The following is a 19,791-nucleotide window of genomic DNA, read 5'->3' as shown; positions in this document are numbered from 1 at the left end:
TCTCACCACTCCTATTCAACATAGTATTGGAAGTTCTGGCTAGAGTAATCAGGCAAGAAAAAGAAAGAAAGGGTGTTCAATTAGGAAAAGACAAAGTCAAATTGTCTTCATTTGCAGACGACATGATTGTATATTTAGAAGACCCCATGGTCTCAGCCCAAAATCTCCTTAAGCTGATAAGCAACTTCAGCAAAGTCTCAGGATACAAAATCAATGTGCAAAAATTACAAGCATTCTTATACACCAAAAACAGACAAACAGCCAAATCATGAGTGAACTCCTATTCACAATTGCTACAAAGGGAATAAAATACTGGGCTGGGCACAGTGGCTCATGCCTGTAATCCCAGCACTTTGGGATGCTGAGGTGGGCAGATCACAACATCAGGAGTTCAAGACCATCCTGGCTAACATGGTGAAACACCATCCCTAAAAAAACAAAAATAAAAAAATACCTAGGAATACAACTAACAAGGGATACGAAGAACCTCTTCAAGGAGAACTACAAAGCATTGCTCAAGGAAATAAGAGAGGATATAAACAGGTGGAAAAACAGTCCATGCTCATGGTTAGGAAGAATCAATATCATGAAAACGACCATACTGCACAAAGTAATTTATAGATTCAATGCTATCCCCATCAAGCTACCATTGACCTTCTTCACAGAACTGGACAAAACCACCTTAAACTTCATATGGAACCAAAAAAGAGCCTGCATAGCCAAGGCAACCCTAAGCAAAAAGAACAAAGCTGGAGGCATCACACTACCTGACTTCAAACTGTACTACAAGGCTACAGTAATCAAAACAGCATGGTACTGGTACCAAAACAGAGATATAGACCAAGGGAACAGTACAGAGGCCTCAGAAGTAATGCCACACATCTACAATCATCTGATCTTTGACAAACCTAACAAAAACAAGCAATGGGGAAAGGATTCCCTATTGAATAAATGGTATTGGGAAAACTGGCTAGCCATCTGCAGAAACCTGAAACTGGACCCTTTCCTTACATCTTATACAAAAATTAACTCCGATGGATTAAAGATTTAAATGTAAGACCTAACACCATAAGAACCCTAGAAGAGCTGGGTGCGGTGGCTCACATCTGTAATCCTAGAACTTTGGGAGGCCAAGGCAGGCAAATCACGAGGACAGGAGTTCGAGACCAGCCTGGCCAACATGGTGAAACCCCGTCTCTACTAAAAATTCAAAAATTAGCTGGGCATGGTGGGACATGCCTGTGATCCCAGCTACTCAGGAGGCTGAGGCAGAAGAATTGCTTGAATGGGACCTGGGAGGTGGACGTTGTAGTGAGCCAAGATGGTGCCACTGCACTCCAGCCTGGGCTGCAGAGTGAGACTGCATTTCAAAACAACAACAACAACAACAACAAAAACCCTAGAAGAAAACCTAGGCAATACCATTCAGGACATCGGCATAGGCAAGGACTTCATGATTTAAAAAACCACCAAAAGCAATGGCAACAAAAGCCAAAATAGACAAATGGGATCTAATTAATCTTAAGAGCTTCTGCACAGCAAAAGAAACTATTATTAAAGACAAAAAAAAAAAAAAAAGGAAAGAAAATAAAAGAAAAAACAGAAAAACAAAACCAAGAAACTATTATTAGAGTGAACCAGCAACCAACAGAACGGGAACAAATTTTTGCAACCTACCCATCTGAAAAAGGGCTAATATCCAGAATCTACAAAGAACTTATACAAATTTACAAGAAAAAACAACCCGATCAAAAAGTGGGCAAAGGATATGAACAGACATTTTTCTTTTTTTTTCTTCTTTTCTTTTTTCCTTTTCTTTCTTTTTTTCTGTATATACTGTGTCCAGTTTCAGCTGTAGAACAGACACTTTCCAAAAGAAGACATTTATATAGCCAAAAAACATGAAAAAAAGCTCATCATCACTGGTCATTAGAGAAATGCAAATCAAAACCACCTTGAGATACCATCTCACGCCAGTGAGAATGGCGATCATTAAAAGATCAGGAGACAACAGATGCTGGAGAGGATGTGGAGAAATAGGAATGCTTTTACACTGTTGGTGGGAGTATAAATTAGTTCAACCACTGTGGAGGACAGTGTGGCAATTCCTCAAGGACCTAGAAATAGAAATACCATTTGACCCAGCAATCCCATTATTGGGTATATACCCAAAGGATTATAAATCGTTCTGCTATAAAGATATATGCAAACATATGTTCATTGTGGCACTATTTACAATTACAAAGACTTGGAGCCAACCCAAATGCCCATCAATGATAGACTGGGTAAAGAAAATGTGGCACATATACACCATGGAATACTATGCAGCCATAAAATAGGATAAGTTCATGTCTTTTGCAGGGACGTGGATGAAACTGGAAATCATCATTCTTAGCAAACTGACACAAGAACAGAAAACCAAACACCTCGTGTTCTCACTCATAAGTGGGTATTGAACAATGAGAAAGATGGACACAGGGAGGGGAACGTCACACACTGGGGCCTGTTGGGGGCCGGCACGGGTAAGGGAGAGATAGCAGGGGGTGGGGGAATTGGGGAGGGATAACATTAGGAGAAATACCTAAAGTAGATGACGAGGGGGTGGGGGATGGATGCAGCAAACCACCATGGCATGTGTCTACCTATGTAACAATCCTGCAGGATCTGCACATGTACCCCAGAACTTAAAATGTAATAAAAAAAAAATTAAGAAAAAAATATATTCCTTATGTTTTCCTTTTGGAGTGGTTATCTCTTTCTCATAAATTTATAGAGCATTTTTACTTATCAAGAATATTAACTCTTTGCTTACTAATTTTGCTTATGTATGTTTGACATGGTATGTACTTTTTTGGGGTAAAATTTTTTTTAATTTCAAAAAAATTTTTTTTGAGACAGAGTCTCAATCTGTCACACAGGCTGGAGTGCAGTGGTACAATCTCAGCTCACTACAACCTCTGCCTCCCGGGTTCAAGTGATTCTCCTGCCTTAGCCTCCCCAATAGCTGGGATTACAGGCATGTGCCACTATACCCAGCTGATTTTTATATTTTTAGTAAGATGGGGTTTCGCCGTGTTGGCCTGGCTGGTCTTGAACTCCTGACCTCAGGTGATCCTCTCACCTCAGCCTCCCAAAGTGCTAGGATTACAGGTGTGAGCCACTGCGCCTGGCCTTGGGTAAAATTTTTAAAAACTATACCCCTTAAAGAAATTCTAAATGTAAAGCTCAAGCAAGTAAAAGGACTGCTATTTAATGAAAAGAAGAACACTGACTATAAATCTAAATGGCCCTACCCAAAATTGATGAAAGTCCCTGGAGACCTTAGCGCTTCCTTTTCTATGATTTTGCACAATTTTTAATGTAATGAGAAAGGGAATGTTAAAAATGTTATTCAAACTCCTTGTCCTTTTAAGGGAATAGTTGAAGCTGTCTTTGACATTCTCTATACTAAAAGGAATTAGGAAGAGAGTTATGTAAATAATTGGTATTATTTTAGTTTTAAAATATATTTTAATTAATTAATTTATTTATTTATTTTTGAGACAGAGTTTTGGTCTTGCTGCCCAGGCTGGAGTACAATGGTGAGATCTCGGGTCACCGCAACCTCTGCCTCCTGAGTTCAAGCGATTCTCCTGCCTCCACCTCCCAAGTAGCTGGGATTACAGGTATGCGCCACCACGCCCGGCTAATTTTGTATTTTTAGTAGAGACGGTGTTTCCCCGTGTTGGTCAGGCTGGTCTCAAACTCCCAATTTCAGGTGATCCACCTGCCTTGGCACCCAAAGTGCTGGTGTTACAGGCGTTTGCCACCATGACTGGATAGATTTTATTTTTTAAATTTAAGTTAGTCTGGAACTCCACTCTGACATTCCGTCATGCTTCTTGCCATTTTACAAAATAGTGTCACCACTTTCCTTTGTGTGCTTAATCTTTTCCTTCAACTAATTTCTTAGCTTTTATGAAACTGCTTATTATTTTTATTTTATTCTTGCATAGGAGACGGATCCAATAGAGTAATACCTAATTATATCACCATGAGATGGCAGAACGGAATGTCAGATCTGTAGACTTTTGACAGGAAAGTGAGTATATGTGTGTTTTGGAGACCTCTTCATCTTGTGGTGATATCATATAATTATATCAATTACTCTTGCATTGCTAATAGTCATACGTGTTCTCACAACTCATTACGTTGTTAGGCATTGCCCTAGTTATTGGTACATTTGCATTAGTTATTTGGTTGTTAGTAATAAACATGATAAGATTAAGACTTGTGTATAGTTAAAAATGGAAATACTATTGCTTTGGTATTTTGTCCTTTCGCTTAAAAGTTTGAAGTACTTCATTAGCATTATTTGTTTATTAACTCTCTTGAGATGTGAACAAAGCAAGCAGATTGTAAGGTGTATCTCCTGGCTAACCTAAGCTATGTAGCTAAATCACACAGCAAGTTAACGAATGGATCCTGCCTAAAACATGAGAAGCTTAAACTAGATGTTTCTCTTGTAACTAGAACAAAGTGTTATCACATAACTAGTTGAACGGCTGAGCTAGGGTTTGAACTCCACCAGTCTGGCTTCAGTGCCCAAACTCTTCATTGTAACCAGATTGTTCTTTAACAGCATGAAATAGAACACAGAACCCCTGACTTTCAAACTCAACTACAATGATTCTTAAGTATTATAAATCAAGATTGGACTCTTGTGGTTAAGACTGCATTTTTTTGGTATGATAAGCATCCTCTGCAGTAATGGAGGGTCTAATGGAATATTTGAAAACACACATTATGTGATAAATGACTTACAATATATGGTAAATCTTTTGGGAAGAAATTATGATTAGGAAACAATATCATCTGTGTGTTTAAATGTTCTCCTAGTATTAGGTAAGGTAAAATACAAATGAAACTGAGCATTTTATTTAGAATCTGCTTAGAAATTTTGCATTAGTTTATTTAGGGTTATTATTGACAACTGAAGATTCTGAACTGCTCAGAAATCATGGTATTCTCATCTTAAAAAGGCTTGAAGGAAATACCCCACAAGGTTAATTAGTAGGAATCACTTCTGACTTTACACTCTGTGCCAGTTTTCTGAGTTCTTTATAATAAGCCTGTTTTTTCCTTGCAAATTAAGAAATAGTTTGGTTAATAGAATGGTTTCTAACAATATACTGCACATATTAGCTTCAGTAATTTCTAGAAACCAGAATGTGCTGCTATTGTTTTTTTTCCAGAGAGTATTTCAAGTCTACAAAATTGAGTACCTTTCTCAGTGTACTTTAAGATTCATTAGACTTTTATTGTAACACAAACATTATCACAGTACTGTAATGCTGCATGTTAACGTTTTGTGGTTTCCAGTTGAATGCCTTTAAGTATAATCTGAGGTGAGACTTATTTTAATGAGCCAATGGATAGACTATAAGGGAAAGGGTCTGTGAGAGCCAAAATTTAGTTAACTGCTGCTCTAGAGACAGCTTATTTGTTAGAAACATGAGTTGAATCCTGGCCCCTCTCACTAAGTTACAGTCCTTTATCTACGAAATTACACTTACCTCACAGTGTCCTGAAGAATAAATACACAGCATGTAACATGGTGCCTAGTGTACAGTAAGCACTTAGTAAACATGAGCTATTATTAGGGCTAAGCACTGGACAAATTATGTCCAGGTATTGCAAGGTATTTTCTCCACAGGCTGTGAACATAATTTTAAATCTTCATGGGAATTAATCTACCTTTTTCTGCCCTGGGAAAATTTAATAACTTTTAGATAACAACATTAACAAAAATGTATCTCCCACCAAGAGCAGTTGTCTTTCATGCTCTTTAAGTCAGTTTTATTACAGGTAAATAAGTACCAGCTTTTTCCTCTACTTGTATTGAGACCTGTCTCCAACAGTCAGACATTCCTAATAAGCACTGTGGAAATAGCAAATAACATTGGTGTCTGCCCGCCACTGAAGGCAAAAAGCTGGTTTATCCAGGCCACAGGCAGAGCCCTCAGGGAAGGCAGGTAACTTCTCAGACCACCAGTTTATCTTGATCTTCAGCCTGCTTTCTTGTTGTTCTACATTTTAATAAACAATACATGTTTGATTATTTTATTTTATTTTTTTGAGGCAGAGTCTCACTCTGTCACCCAGGCTGGAACACAGTGGCGAGGTCTTGGCTCACGGCAACCTCCACCTCCCAGGTTTAAGTGATTCTCGTGCCTCAGCCTACGGAGTAAGTGGGATGCACACCACCATGCTCGGCTAATTTTTCATTTTTGTAGAGATGGGGTTTCGCCAGGTTGGCCAGGCTGGTCTCAAACTCCTGACCTCAATAGATCTGCCCGCCTCGGCCTCCCAGAGTGCTGGGATTACAGGCATGAGCCACCGTGCCTGGCCTATTTTGTTATGTTAAAGATTACAGTATAGGTTTCTAGAAAGCCTGGAGGGCAGTGGTGCAATCTTGGCTCACTGCAACCTCTGCCTTGTGGCTTCAAGCAATTCTCCTGCCTCAGCCTCCTCAGTAGCTGGGATTACAGGAGCACACTACCACGCCCGGCTAATTTTTGTACTTTTAGTAAAGACAGGTGTCATCATGTTGGCCAGGCTTGTCTTGAACTGCCTGCCTCAGACTCCCAAAAGAGTAAAAACTGATAGAAGGTAGAATGTAACTAGAAATCCTCCTAACCATCATCCAAGGAGTGGAACTGTATATGAGATTGGAATATGGTTATAGCCAAACGTACTAGCTTTATTTTTTAAAGCTTTACACAGTCAATTCAGGATGATTATTGTGTTATCTTTGGGGAATCCTTGATCCTGAACAAAGCTTCATTGTTAGTACTACTGTGTTAAAAGTTCTATTGAGTGAAACAGCAGATGTAGTCTACTTTAAAGGCCAAGGGAAGGCATCAAAATATATAATTGGTTTGTCAAAAACTCCCACCTTTAGAAACTCCTGGGGGGGTGCAGTGGCTCATGCCTGTAATCCCAGCACTTTCATAGGCCGAGGGGGAGAAACACTTGAGGTCAAGGGTTCGAGACCAGCCTGAAGAAATAGTGAAATCCAGTCTCTACAAAAAAGAAGAAGGAGGAGAAGGAGAAAAGGTATACAAGTTTTTTTTTCCACTTGATAAAAGAAAGGCATTGTCCGACCTATCCCAAATACTGCTGTAGATACATGCAAGCTGTCATGGGCCACACATAGGTGAAATCTTCATAATTCGTTGAGCTATCATAAACCCTCAAGACTTGCTGAATTTCTGTTCTTTATAAATATTTCTTTATGGGAAAGCTTTGTATATTGTGGCTAGTGTACAGTGTATTATTCAATGAGGGAATTAGAACACATTTTAATCAAATCATACAAAATATGCATTACAATTAGTATGAGTCCTCATCTTCCAAAATCTTCAAAATTTTTAACTTTATTTACAAAATATATTATTTTAAAAATAGCTGCTAAATTTGTTTTTAGTAGACTAAAACATTCTGTTTCATTAGAGTTATTTTAAAAGTTGAATCATGATTTTTCTCAAGAGATGCATTTCCAGGAAATCTGTGGCCAAGATTGTCGAGCTGTTTACCCAGTCCATTTCTAGGATGCTAGACTGCATTCCTGTCCTCCTGCTCTTTCAGGTTTGCCAATATAATTGGTTCTGGTTATTGGAAAGCAGGCGAAGTAAGGGGCTCCACTTGTAGACCTGGCCACGTGCCTTCTTCATGCTCATTCTTTTCTTCTTCAGTTATACAGAAGCCATATGTTGAAAACAACAGAGCCCTGAGAAGTGTTCCTGAATCACCACCTAGTCCTTTTGGGGACTCTATATTAAAGCAAGAAATAGCTTTTAATTATATTAAGCCACAAGATTGTGTACTTTATCTGTTACAGTAGCTACTATTATCTTAAGTGATAATAACACATTTACTGCTTATGTTTAATAATCACTAAAACATGTATATATATTTTTGTTGTCTCAATCAATTCTGTATTAATATTTGTAATAACTCAAGAAGAAAAAATTTTATCAGCCAGAACCACTTAGAGTAAAATAAATACAATTTTAAATTATGTACTTATTTTTGTTGTAATACATATATATATCTGGTAGTCAATAATAATTTCAAACATAAAAGCATTATGATAAAAATCTGGAAAAAATGGGATAGAAATACAAGCTCAAGGAGAAAAAGGAGAGATGTAAGCTTTCTAAATGTTAAAGAATAACTTTTTCATATACTTTTAAAAATAGATCCAAATGTTATATTTGGATTTCATTGGATTCACTTAAAATGAAATTTATAATATGCTGGAAATTATTACCTTTGCAACTATTTAAAATGATGAAAAATTTAGATGTCAACTTAAAGCTTCCTGAGAGATACATAGTTTATGAAAATTGCTTTGGGGGTTTTTCAAACAAAAACGTGTAAATGCACTGACAAGAGGGGAAAGGGCATGCTTTGGAGTAAGTGGCTCTGCATCCAGACTATGTTTCTGCTGTAGAACTGGGCAAGCCAGGTTAACTCATTGGTCCTTATTCTGCTTCAATAAATTAAATGAAAATACATGTGAAGTGCTACCTGGCACTAACCCGTCTTGCTATTAAAAATCTTAAGTACTTCTAGGAAGGAAAAATTAGTCACTCAGGTGAAAATTAATTCATCAGAGCCCATATTTCTGAGAGTAGATAAAAAAAATGAGGTACAGAGGAGAAAGAACTTATTTGGGAGAGAAAGGATAATTTTAGAACATGCAGTTGAGCCAAGAGAAGAAGCTCTGTTACCTGGCAAATGATACTGGAAGGGACCCTATTTTGGAGGACACTCGGAAGGCTGGCGAGCCTGTACATAAAGGAAAAGTGAGAAGAAAGCATACATTTGCTTTAACTTGCCTTGGTTCTAACTACCATGCAATGAAAATAACTCTCATATTTCAAAGGCACTCAAAAGATTGCTTTGAAGTGGGTGTAATTATTTTATATGCACACTAAGTTGCAGCACATGCTTTATGAACCTCTTCCTTGTGTTCCACGTGACTCCTATTTTAAGTGGATCCAAAGTGGTACCAGAGTTAACCAGGTCAACGACCACCTGTGCTTGTTTCCTTTAATTCTTTTAAATTCCTGGGAGAAATCAAAACATTAAATAGCAATTTCTTATCTAATACCTCTGATTACAGTGTGTACCTATTGAAACAGCGGATGAACGCTAGCAGGCATGGCTGGAGCGGAAGATAGGGAAGGCTGTGGAACTGCAAAAGTTCGTGCATGCTAAACAGGGCAGACGCAGTTAAAATAATACCTGGCATTGCCTGACCTTTCTATTCCTTCATGAGCCACCTTAAAATTCAGATTTGTTGTTACAGTTCTTATATTTAGGAAGGGATCAGAGAAAGTCGCAAGAGAACCATGTTTTGAAAAACAGTAGCCAATGTTGGTAGGAGTATAAATTGGTACAAAACCTTAAAAATTTAGCAATATCTTTCAAAATTTTAAGTACATTTGCCATTTGGAGCTACCAGTTCCATTTCTAGGAGTTTACCCTGCAAATAAACCTTTGCACCTGTGTGCCAAGATGTAAATAGTCATATAGTCATTACTTTAAATAGCACAAGATTATAAACAACTTGAGTATTTGTCAATAAGAGTGATTAATTCTTTTTTTCTTGGAGACAGAGTCTCGCTCTGTGACCCAGGCTGGAGTGCAATGGCGCAATCTCGGCTCACTGCAACCTCCGCCTCCTGGGTTCAAGTGATTCTCCTGCTTCAGCCTCCCAAGTAGCTGGGATTACAGGCGCCCACCACCACCACCACACCCAGCTAATTTTGTATTTTTAGTAGAGATGGGGTTTCATCATGTTGGCCAGGCTGGTCTCGAACTCCTGACCTCAGGTGATCCTCCTGCCTTGGCCTCCCGAAGTGCTGGGATTACAGACGTGAGCCACTGTGCCCTGCCAAGAGTGGTTAATTTTAATTGTACAGCCATATAATGGAATTCCATGAAATATGACAGTTCGACAGTTGATAAGAAAGAATGGAATATTCCTGGCCGGGCGAGGTGGCTCACGTGTGTAATCCCAGCACTTTGGGAGGCCGAGGTGGGTGGATCACGGGGTCAGGAGATCGAGACCATCCTGGCCAACATGGTGAAACCCCCGTCTCTATTAAAAAAAAGAAAGGAAGGAAAAAAAAGAAAGAATGGAATATTCCTTAAGGAGCAGGATATATTAACTAAAAAATATTATATTATATTAACTAAAAATATTATCCTGTAGGATATATTAACTAAAAAGAGCAAGGCACACAGCATTTTGTCTAGAATTCTACCTTTTGGTTAAAAAATACACAGATATGTTCCTACTGTATACAAAGGATATCCTTACAAGGATAAATAACAAAGCGATAATAATGGCTGCCTGTGGAAAGAGTTATATGAGAGAGAGAATTTTTATCCCATCACCTTTTGAATTTTGTATTATATGCATATTTTTTAAAAGAATTTTTTTAGAAAGTTCCTAAACTTCACAAGGCTGAGAAACTAATATGTATTGCTGTTCACTGGTCTTAACAGCTCAAATGCCACATAGAAGACAATGTGTGGTGCAAAAGCATTTGGTTTTGTTATAAACACAAATAGTGCAGTAACTATGTACATCCCTTCTGGACTGGTGGGTGTTGGGATTTTAAGCAGGAGGTAATAAATTATGCCCCCTTTGTTCCCTTTCAGTGTGCTGCAACAAATCAGATATACCCAGGAGTCAGACAGGGAGCAAAATAGCCATCACTACCATTAATGCTGGATTTGACAACTGGGTTTAATACCCAGGCCTTTGCTCAGATAATTAAACTTGCCATCCAGAGACAGCTGGACAAGTGCAGGCCTCTCCTTAGAGGCAGCCAGCTTAACACTTAGAAGAGGAAGAAGAGATGAGGGAAAATCAGTCAGTTCCACGGGGAGTTACACCCAGTAAGAGAAACGGAGAGAGGAGCTGAGCAGGGCAGCTTGGTTCCTCTGCCAGTTTCATCAATCCCTCACACGTGGGGAAGAGTTGGGAGCAGCGGGGAGGAGGGAAGAAATACTTTTTCCAATACAAACGCCTGACGGGTTTTAAATTTCTATTCTGTGCACTCTGGCAGGAACACTGGGAGGAGGACAAACTGGTTTCTCCTGAAAGCAGCCAGCGCTGCTGCCATCCAGGGCTCTCCTTGCTGCCGATCACCTGTGCCAGCTGATCCCTCACATTTCTCTTGCATCATCTGTCGCCTCTGCTGACACTGGTTTGATTACTGCCCCTTGCATGCCTTGCAGTTTCCTACCTTTTGTACTCAAACAGTAATGATCCCCTTTTCTCCCTAGTTGGCTCTTCAGGTCCAGATCGAGCTCTAGCTCTGGCAGATCCAGCAACAGCAGCTTCATGCTCCTCTGAGCCTTTTCAGAATTTGTTTTCTGACTCCTTTGGCCCCAGTATGTGCTGCTCATCTTGTTACATTTCTCTTTATGGCTCTAGGCTCTACTTTCTTCGCTTTTCAGTCCTAAAGTAATCAATTTAGCTTAACTTTTTACAAAAGAGACCCCATGGCTGCAGTTATACAATAATATATCTGGATAACAAAGATAAATTTCGATTCATTTTAACATCCCAAATATTGCATGGAAGACAATGTGGTAGAGAGACTAAGATGTCCTTTCCTAGGCTGAGGAACTTAGTGTGCAATGAGGGAAATTTAATCTCTCTCCCTGCCCGCATCTCCTGTTTCCCAGGATACTATGGCAATTGTTTGTTCATAGATGCCTCATAAGCTCTTGGAGGCGGCTGAGAATTAAGTTGCTTATTAATTCATTTAGTCTTGACCTACATATGGTTGAATAATCACAGGGCCATCTGTCCTCCTTAATTAACATGCAGAGATGAAGAGATTTCCTTCTACCTTCTGTGGATTGTGTGTGAATCCTGTCAAGAGGGCCCCAAACGACTGCTGCCAGAGTCCTGGCAATTGCTTTTAAGTGAAACCAACAGCTAATGGGGAGGGCTTTTGTTGTTTTCGCGTATTTTGTTTTTTAAAAAAGCCCTCCTGTTGTGACTAGCCCTTGCTATTTCACCAGCCAAAGGCAATCTCATAAATGAATCAGCAATAGTATATTTCCTTTCAGGTTTGGAAGATAGAATGAGAGGCTTTCCCAGATGCCTGTGAGTTTCATCTCTCACAGGCTTCCAGGCTTCTCACAAGGTCCTCACCCTTGGCTGTGTGAAATAGACGGATTTAAACAGTGTATTTTAGAGCACTACTTCTTCTTGGTTGTTGACATGAAGTGCGATGGGTTAAGAAGCTGTCAACTAAAACCAGACAAACTCTTACTGATGAACCTTGGAGTATCTGTGAACTTTTACGACCAGAAAATTCCACTTAACAGTTATCAAAGACCTGACCAGACACTTGATAGCTCTTGGGATGGATGATCAATAGTTGTGTGAACCATAACAGCTTCTGTGTTAGAGTGCTTCACAGTACACTAAAACCTGTTCACACACTTTATGTCACTTGAGCCTCAATATATCTCTGTGAGGTAGGCAGAGCAGGTAGTGTAATCCCTATTTTACAGATCAATGAAAATAAAAGCATGAGTAAACAGAGACTTAGAGAGCTAAGAGAATTGTTAAGGCCCACTGCTATTAAGTGTAGAGTCAGGACTAGAATTCTGATGCTGGTCCCTTTGTGCGTTGCTGTTTCCAACATTGTACCCTGTTGGAGTTTTCATACATCCCTTAATTACGGTGCCATATGCCATGTCCATTTAGCTGTAATTTGACCACAAGCTGCAATACACTGCTAAGAGTGCAGGGTGGACCAATCTGACTAAACACATTGAGTGGGATCTTGCCAGAGGTGGAGAACTGTGAGATAACCTGAGTTTTGAGTTTCCCCTTTTTCTCTTGAATGTATCCACCACATACTCAAGTCCACCTGCATAAAAATGACTACCAAAACAATCTTGAAAAAGAACAAGTTGGAAGATTCGCACTTCCCAATGTCAAAACTTACTACAAAGCTACAGTAATCAAAACAGTGTGGTACTGGCATGGAGACAAACATATAGACCAAAGGAATAGAATGGTGCATCTAGAAATAAATCCTCACATATACAGGCATGCATCATATGATGATGCTTTGGTCAATGATGGACTGCATGTACAACAGTGGTCCTATAAGATAATGGAGCTGGGTCAGGTGTGGTGGCTCACACCTATAATCCCAGCACTTTGGGAAGCCAAGGTGGGCAGATCACCTGAGGTGAGGAGTTCAAGACCAGCCTGGCCAACATGGTGAAACCTTGTCTCTACTAAAAATACCAAAAATTAGCCAGGCATAGTACCAGGTGCCTGTAATCTCAGCTACTCAAGAGGCTGAGACAGGAGAATCATTTGAACCTGGGAGGCCGAGGTTGCAGTCAGCCAGGATCATGCCGTTGTACTCCAGCCTGGGCAACAAGAGCAAAACTTCATCTCAACAATAATAATAAAGTAATGGAGCTGAAAAATTCCTATTGCCTAGTGATGTCATAATGTCATGACATTACTCACGTGTTTGTGGTGATGCTGGTATAAATAAACACACCTACAGCGCTGCCAGTCATAAATGTGTAGCACATACGATTATGTACAGTACATAGTACTTGGCAACAAACAACTATGTAACTGATTTATGTATTTATTATGCTTTTCAATTATTATTTTAGAGTTTACTCCTTCTGCTTCTTAAAAAAAAAACAAAACTTTAGAACAGCCTTCGGCAGGTCCTTCAAGAGGTATTCCAGAAGAAGGCATTGTTATCATAGGAGATGACAGCTCCATGTGTGTTGCCCCTGAAGACCTTCTGGCAGGACTGGATGTGAAAGGGAAGACAGTGATATTGATGATCTTCACCCTATGTAGGCCTAGGCTAATGTGTGTGTGCCTTAGTTTTTTTTTTTTAATAGTTAAAAAGTTAAAGAAAAAATTAAAAATAGAGAAAAGCTTACAGAATAAGAATATAAAGAAAGCATTTTTGTCTTAGTTTTTTTTAAAGTGTAAAAAGTTAAAACAAAAATTTAAAAAATAGAAAAAAGCTTACAGAATAGGGATATTAAAAAAACTCTTTGCACAACTATTTTTGAAACTATTTTGTACTATTTTTGAAACTATTTTTGTATAAATGTGTTTATTTTTATTTTTTTGAGACAGAGTCTTGCCCTGTCGCAGAGGCTGGAGTGCAATGGCATGATCTTGGCTCACTGCAACCTCTGCCTCCTGGTTCCAAGCAATTCTCCTGCCTCAGCCTCCCGAGTAGCTGGGATTACAGGTGCCTGCCACCACGCCCAGCTAATTTTTTGTATCTTTAGTAGAGACAGGGGTTTCACCATGTTGGCCAGGGTAGTCTCAAATTCCTGACCTCATGATCCACCCCCCTCAGCCTCCCAAAGTGCTGGGATTACAGGCATGCACCACCACGCCTGGCTAATTTTGTATTTTTTGTAGCGATGGGGTTTCACTATCTTGGACAGGCTGGTCTTGAACTCTTGACCCCAAGTGATTCGCCCACCTTGGCTTCCCAAAGTGCTGGGATTATAGGCGTGAGCAACTGCGCCCGGCCCTAAATGTTTTTTGAGTGAAGGTGATGTTTGAGTAGAATTTTGAGATGAAAAACATGGCAGAAAGGATGGGCAAGGATCCCTATAACAACTGCATTTGAAGGACAGACAGGCTGCTCATTGGAGTGAGGGCCAGGGCTGGCCTATCACGTAATGGGGAAGAAGAGAGTTGAGATATGGAAACATTTAGTGAGAAATTTGAATCTGAACAGCCTTTGGGACTCAATATGCAATTCTGGGAAGGGGACGGATCTCTGGAGAACATGGGTGACCTCACCGTGTAAAGGAACCTTTGGATGGGAAAGAAATGAAAATTAGCAACAAGATCAGCATTCTGAACTAGAACAGTGGTTGCCAGGAGGGGAGACGGGATTTCGAGGAGTTGGCATGAAACATTGTCTCCGTGTGTATTTTTCCAAAAGCTTCCTGAATCCATACTGTACCAAATGGTATCATTGCACCCTCACCATCATCAATGCTATTATCATCAGTCACAGCAATAATAATCACAGTAGCAGTGAATATGCTATGAGAGCCTACTGGGTGGAAACCATTAACAAGAGCTAAAAACAAAAGTTTAAGCATTTTCTTTCTTTTTTCTTTTTTTTTTTTTTGGAGATGGAGTTTTGGTCTTCTCGCTGAGGCTGGAGTGCAATGGCATGATCTCGGCTCACTGCAACCTCTGCCTTCTAAGTTCAAGCGATTCTCCTGCTTCGGCCTCCCAAGTAGCTGGGATTACAGGCGCCCGCCACCATGCCCAGCTAATTTTTTTACTTTTAGTAGAGACAGGATTTTGTCATGTTGGCCAGGCTGGTCTCGAACACCTGACCTCAGGTGATCCACCCACCTCGGTCTCCCAAAGTGCTGGATTACAGGCATGAGCCTCTGCACCTGACCTAAGTCTCTGCTTTAAAAGTATCTAAAAAGGCACTAGATCCTCCCACCACCCTCTAGCCTGTCCTCTGATGCCAGACTCTATTTTATTAAATGTCACGTAAATAATGTCATTCAGCATTGCTGAAAACATTGTAATTCCTTAGCATTTAGGCCTTCCAAATTGGGATCTTAATATATTTTTAAAATAATTTTAATTTTTTTTAGAGTAGATTTTACATTCACGTGGCTCAAAAAAGCACCTAGGTATATGATGAAGAGGCTTCCTTTCCATTTTTCTCCCAGTTCCCCCATTTGTTTCCTGGGTGCCCTTCAGGACGGTTTCTAAATATGTCTTTTTATTATTTCCCACACCACCCACACGGTTTTCCCATCAGATCATCCCGTCTCTGAATATGCCTTTGCTGTTCTTCTTCCTGCCTGTAAAATAATCCTTCTACCTGACTATTAATCTATTAAACCAAGAAATATCCAGGGTTTCTGCAGGGCTGTGATTTATTGACCAATAAAATGAAAAGGAGGAAAGAGGAAAGGAACTAGCTTCTGTATTTTGGACCCAGGAAGTCAAGAGGAGATACCAAAATGCCCCTGAAGATTTCGTTGATTATTAAGCAGTGGAAGAACCTCCCTTTCACACGTATTTAAAAACAAAACAAAGCACTAAAAGTCCAGTACTTTTAAAAAAGACACTACACAATGTTAAGACTTTAAATCCCACTCTAACACCATTAAGTCCCTGTCTAGGAGGATTAATTCCAATTTGACTTATCTGACCAGATTTGGTGAATCCATTCCCTTCAGAGCAGCAGCCAGCAAAATTATCTGATTTGTGACAAGATGAAGAACATTCTGGCACCCTGAGAAGGAGGATTACTGTGTGCAAAAGAGTGGTCCAGTGAAGGTGGAGGAGGGTCCTGTGCGGAGCAGCTGTCCTTCCCCAGCTGCCTCTCGGATACTCCTGACCTAATGGTTAACAAAGGTTGCAAGAAACTCCTGATGTTGGAATGTTATCGTTCAACCAGTTGATAGCATCTGCAGAGCCTCGGACCTGTCAGACAGGGCCATGTTTGTGGATAATATTTTTGTTCTCCCCAGTTTATCTTATGAATGATCGTATCTAGTAGCTTAACTAATAATCTGCCCCATTGTCTAATCTACAACAAAGAGAAAATCTTAACACAAACTTCATTAAACAATGAACAGATAAAAATATTTATATTGTTCTGAAAAATGGTTTAATTTTGATGGTTTAGCTTTTTAACTGTAAAATCTTATGCTTTTCAGAAATCACCCCTCTGAGAATAATCTACAAACTCACTAATTTACTAAAAAATACAGCTGTTAAAAATGAAAAAAGATAAAGTATCAAAACTTATGTCTTAAAAATATTTGGCTATAGTAATTTTACTTATTCTAAGACATGCTGTTACTACTTGAATTGAGAATGCATTATTGTATATTTGAAAGCTTTATGAAACTGCTTTACCCTTTTCCTGTGAAATATTATTGAAAAATGGTATCCAAATACTCTACAGGGCTTTATATATTCACTAATGTAATTTCACCATAAATCACTTTGTGTTAAGACACTCAGTATATGTGAGCAGAGAAGTGTTTGAAAATATGCAAAACATAAAAAGGGCAAAGAAAATAAAATAGGCAGGCCAGGGGCAATGGCTCACACCTGTAATCTTTGAGAGGTCGAGGCGAGCAGATTGCTTCAGCCCAGGAGCTGAGATCAGCCTGGACAACAAGGCTTAAAACCTGTCTCTACAAAAAATATGAAAATTAGCTGGCTGTGGCGGCATAAGCCTGTGGTTCCAGCTACTTGGGAGGTGAGGTGGGAGGATGGCTTGGGAGGGAGGCAGAGGTTGCTGTTAGCTGTTGTGATTATACCACTGCAATCCAGCCTGGGCAACAGATAGAGACTCTGTCTCAAAAAGAAAAAAAAAAAAAAGAGGGTATTTTTCAAGCTTAAAAAAATCCTTGTTCTGAAAACTGAGAAACTAAATGGTCACGTGTAACCCACCAAACTGGAAGACAAAATGGCACATTTTGTGAAGATTACAACCTAATTCAAGGGCTCCATAAAATATCAATATTTTTCTTTATATTTTTAATTTACTGTGGTTTCCTACTTTATTCCATAAAGAAATTAAAGTGGCTTACAAAATTTCTAACTTTACACTAAATGGAAATTTTAAAAACAAATGGTTCAAAGCTGGGATCACATGCAGATTTATAGGTCATAAAGTGTTATATGACTATTAAATTTGGGCTGCAAATTTTTTTCTAGCGGCTTAATAGTCAAAGTAAAAAGAGAAACATGATAGGTTAAAATTTCACGTTCCATTAATTGATAATTTAATCAGTTAGGAGAATGGAAACTTTTCCTGTCATTTAGGTCTATAAGACATTTGTGTGGATTTTCATGTGTGGGCATCAGGTGACACGTGGGCATCTTTAACAACATCCGGAGTACACACACAGTAGTGGGTTCCGTCTGTAGTTTCTTCTACCATTAGTCTATGTAAACCAAACGTATAACAGTGTAATGTAAATCAAAAAGATAATCTGCCGGGCACGGTGGCTCACATCTGTAATCCCAGCACTTTGGGAGACTGAGGCAGGCGGATCACCTGAGGTCAGGGGTTCGATACCAGCCTGACCAATATGGTGAAACCCCGTCTTTGAAAAAAAAAGAAAAAGTTAATCTATGGCCAGGCTTGGTGACTCATGTCTGTAATCCCAGCACTTTGGGAGGCCAAGGTGGGCAAATCACGAGGTCAGGAGTTTGAGACCGTCCTGGCTAACATGGTGAAACTTCATCTCTACTTAAAATACAAAAATTAGCCTGGTGTGGTGGTGTGCGCCTGTAATCCCAGCTACTTGGGAGGCTGAGGCAGAGAATCGCTTAAACCAGGAGGCGGAAATTGCAGTGAGCTGAGATCACACCACTGCACTCCAGCCTGCGACAGATCGAGACTCCACCTTGGGAAAAAAAAAAGTAATCTGAAGGAAGAAAAAGTAATAGATATCACAGGCAACTTTGTAATAATCCAGAGTATAAAATGAGATAGTTTAGTAGGGTAACTGTATGTTCTTCAAGATATATCTTTGCATATTTCCTTCAGTTGGATTTTTGATAAAAGTTGAGCAGGAGAGAGTTGAGTACATATTCTTTTACATGGGCCAAGTACTCAGATATTCTCTGTAGTTGAATAAGAGATGATCCATAGACTTGTTTTCTTATTCATTTTTAGAGACGGGGTGTTGCTCTGTCTCCCAAGTTGGAGTGCAGTGGCCAGATCATGGCTCACTATAACCTCGAACTCTTGGGCTCAAGCCATCCTCCTGCTTCAGCCTCCCAAGTAACTGGAATCACAGGTGTGCACCAGCATGCTCAACTAATTCACAGACTTTAAATATGAATTAAGATTGGGAGGGATGACAATCTTTATAAAAACCGAAGGGCTAGTATCATGAGGATGCTTTTGACTGCAACTTCCAGAGAGCTCAACTCAAAAGTACTTAAAGACCTGGGTAATTTATTTTCATGTTTCTTGTTTTTGAAAAATTTATTTAAAGCTATAAATTGCTTTCTGAGAAATGATTAGGCAAATCTCATAGATTTTTGCAGGTAGTGTATTTTCTCAAGACACAAAAAAAAGAATTAAAAAAAAGATTTTGAGAGGTAGTGTTTCTATTATCACTTAAAACCCTTGTGCTTAGTAAATTTTTTCAGTTTCCAAGCATATAGAATTTTAAAAAGGTATCCTTTGGTTGTTAACTTCTAATTTTATTACATTATGGCAGGTTAATTTACACTATTCATAATAGCAACAAAACTATAGGACTAAGACAAGAATAAAATATTCTAAGACAAAAATAGAATATTTCTATGAAGTAAACTTTAAAGTGCTAGTAAGGGACATAGAAAGGGATCTGGTTAAAGCCAGACACAGTGGCTTACACCTATCCCAGCACTTTGGGAGACCGAAGAGGGCAGATCACTTGAGGTCAGGAGTTCGAGATCAGTCTAGCCAATATGGTGAAACCCCGTCTCTACCAAAAATGCAAAAATTAGCAGGGTGTGGTGGCACATGCCTGTAATCCCAGCTACTCGGGAGGCTGAGCCTGGAAGGTGGAGGCTGCAGTAAGCCAAGAGCGCATCATTGCACTCCAGCCTGGGAGACAGGAGAGGAACCTGTCTCAAGAAAAAAAAAAAAAAGAATATCTCTCCATTTAACCAGACCCCAGACCCGCCCACGCCCCCTC

This window comes from Aotus nancymaae, unplaced genomic scaffold, assembly GCF_030222135.1.
Source record: "Aotus nancymaae isolate 86718 unplaced genomic scaffold, 86718_ANA_hifiasm-v0.15.2.pri h1tg000033l, whole genome shotgun sequence".
Taxonomy (NCBI): Eukaryota; Metazoa; Chordata; class Mammalia; order Primates; family Aotidae; genus Aotus; species Aotus nancymaae.
Note: the sequence above shows the minus strand (reverse complement) of the source record.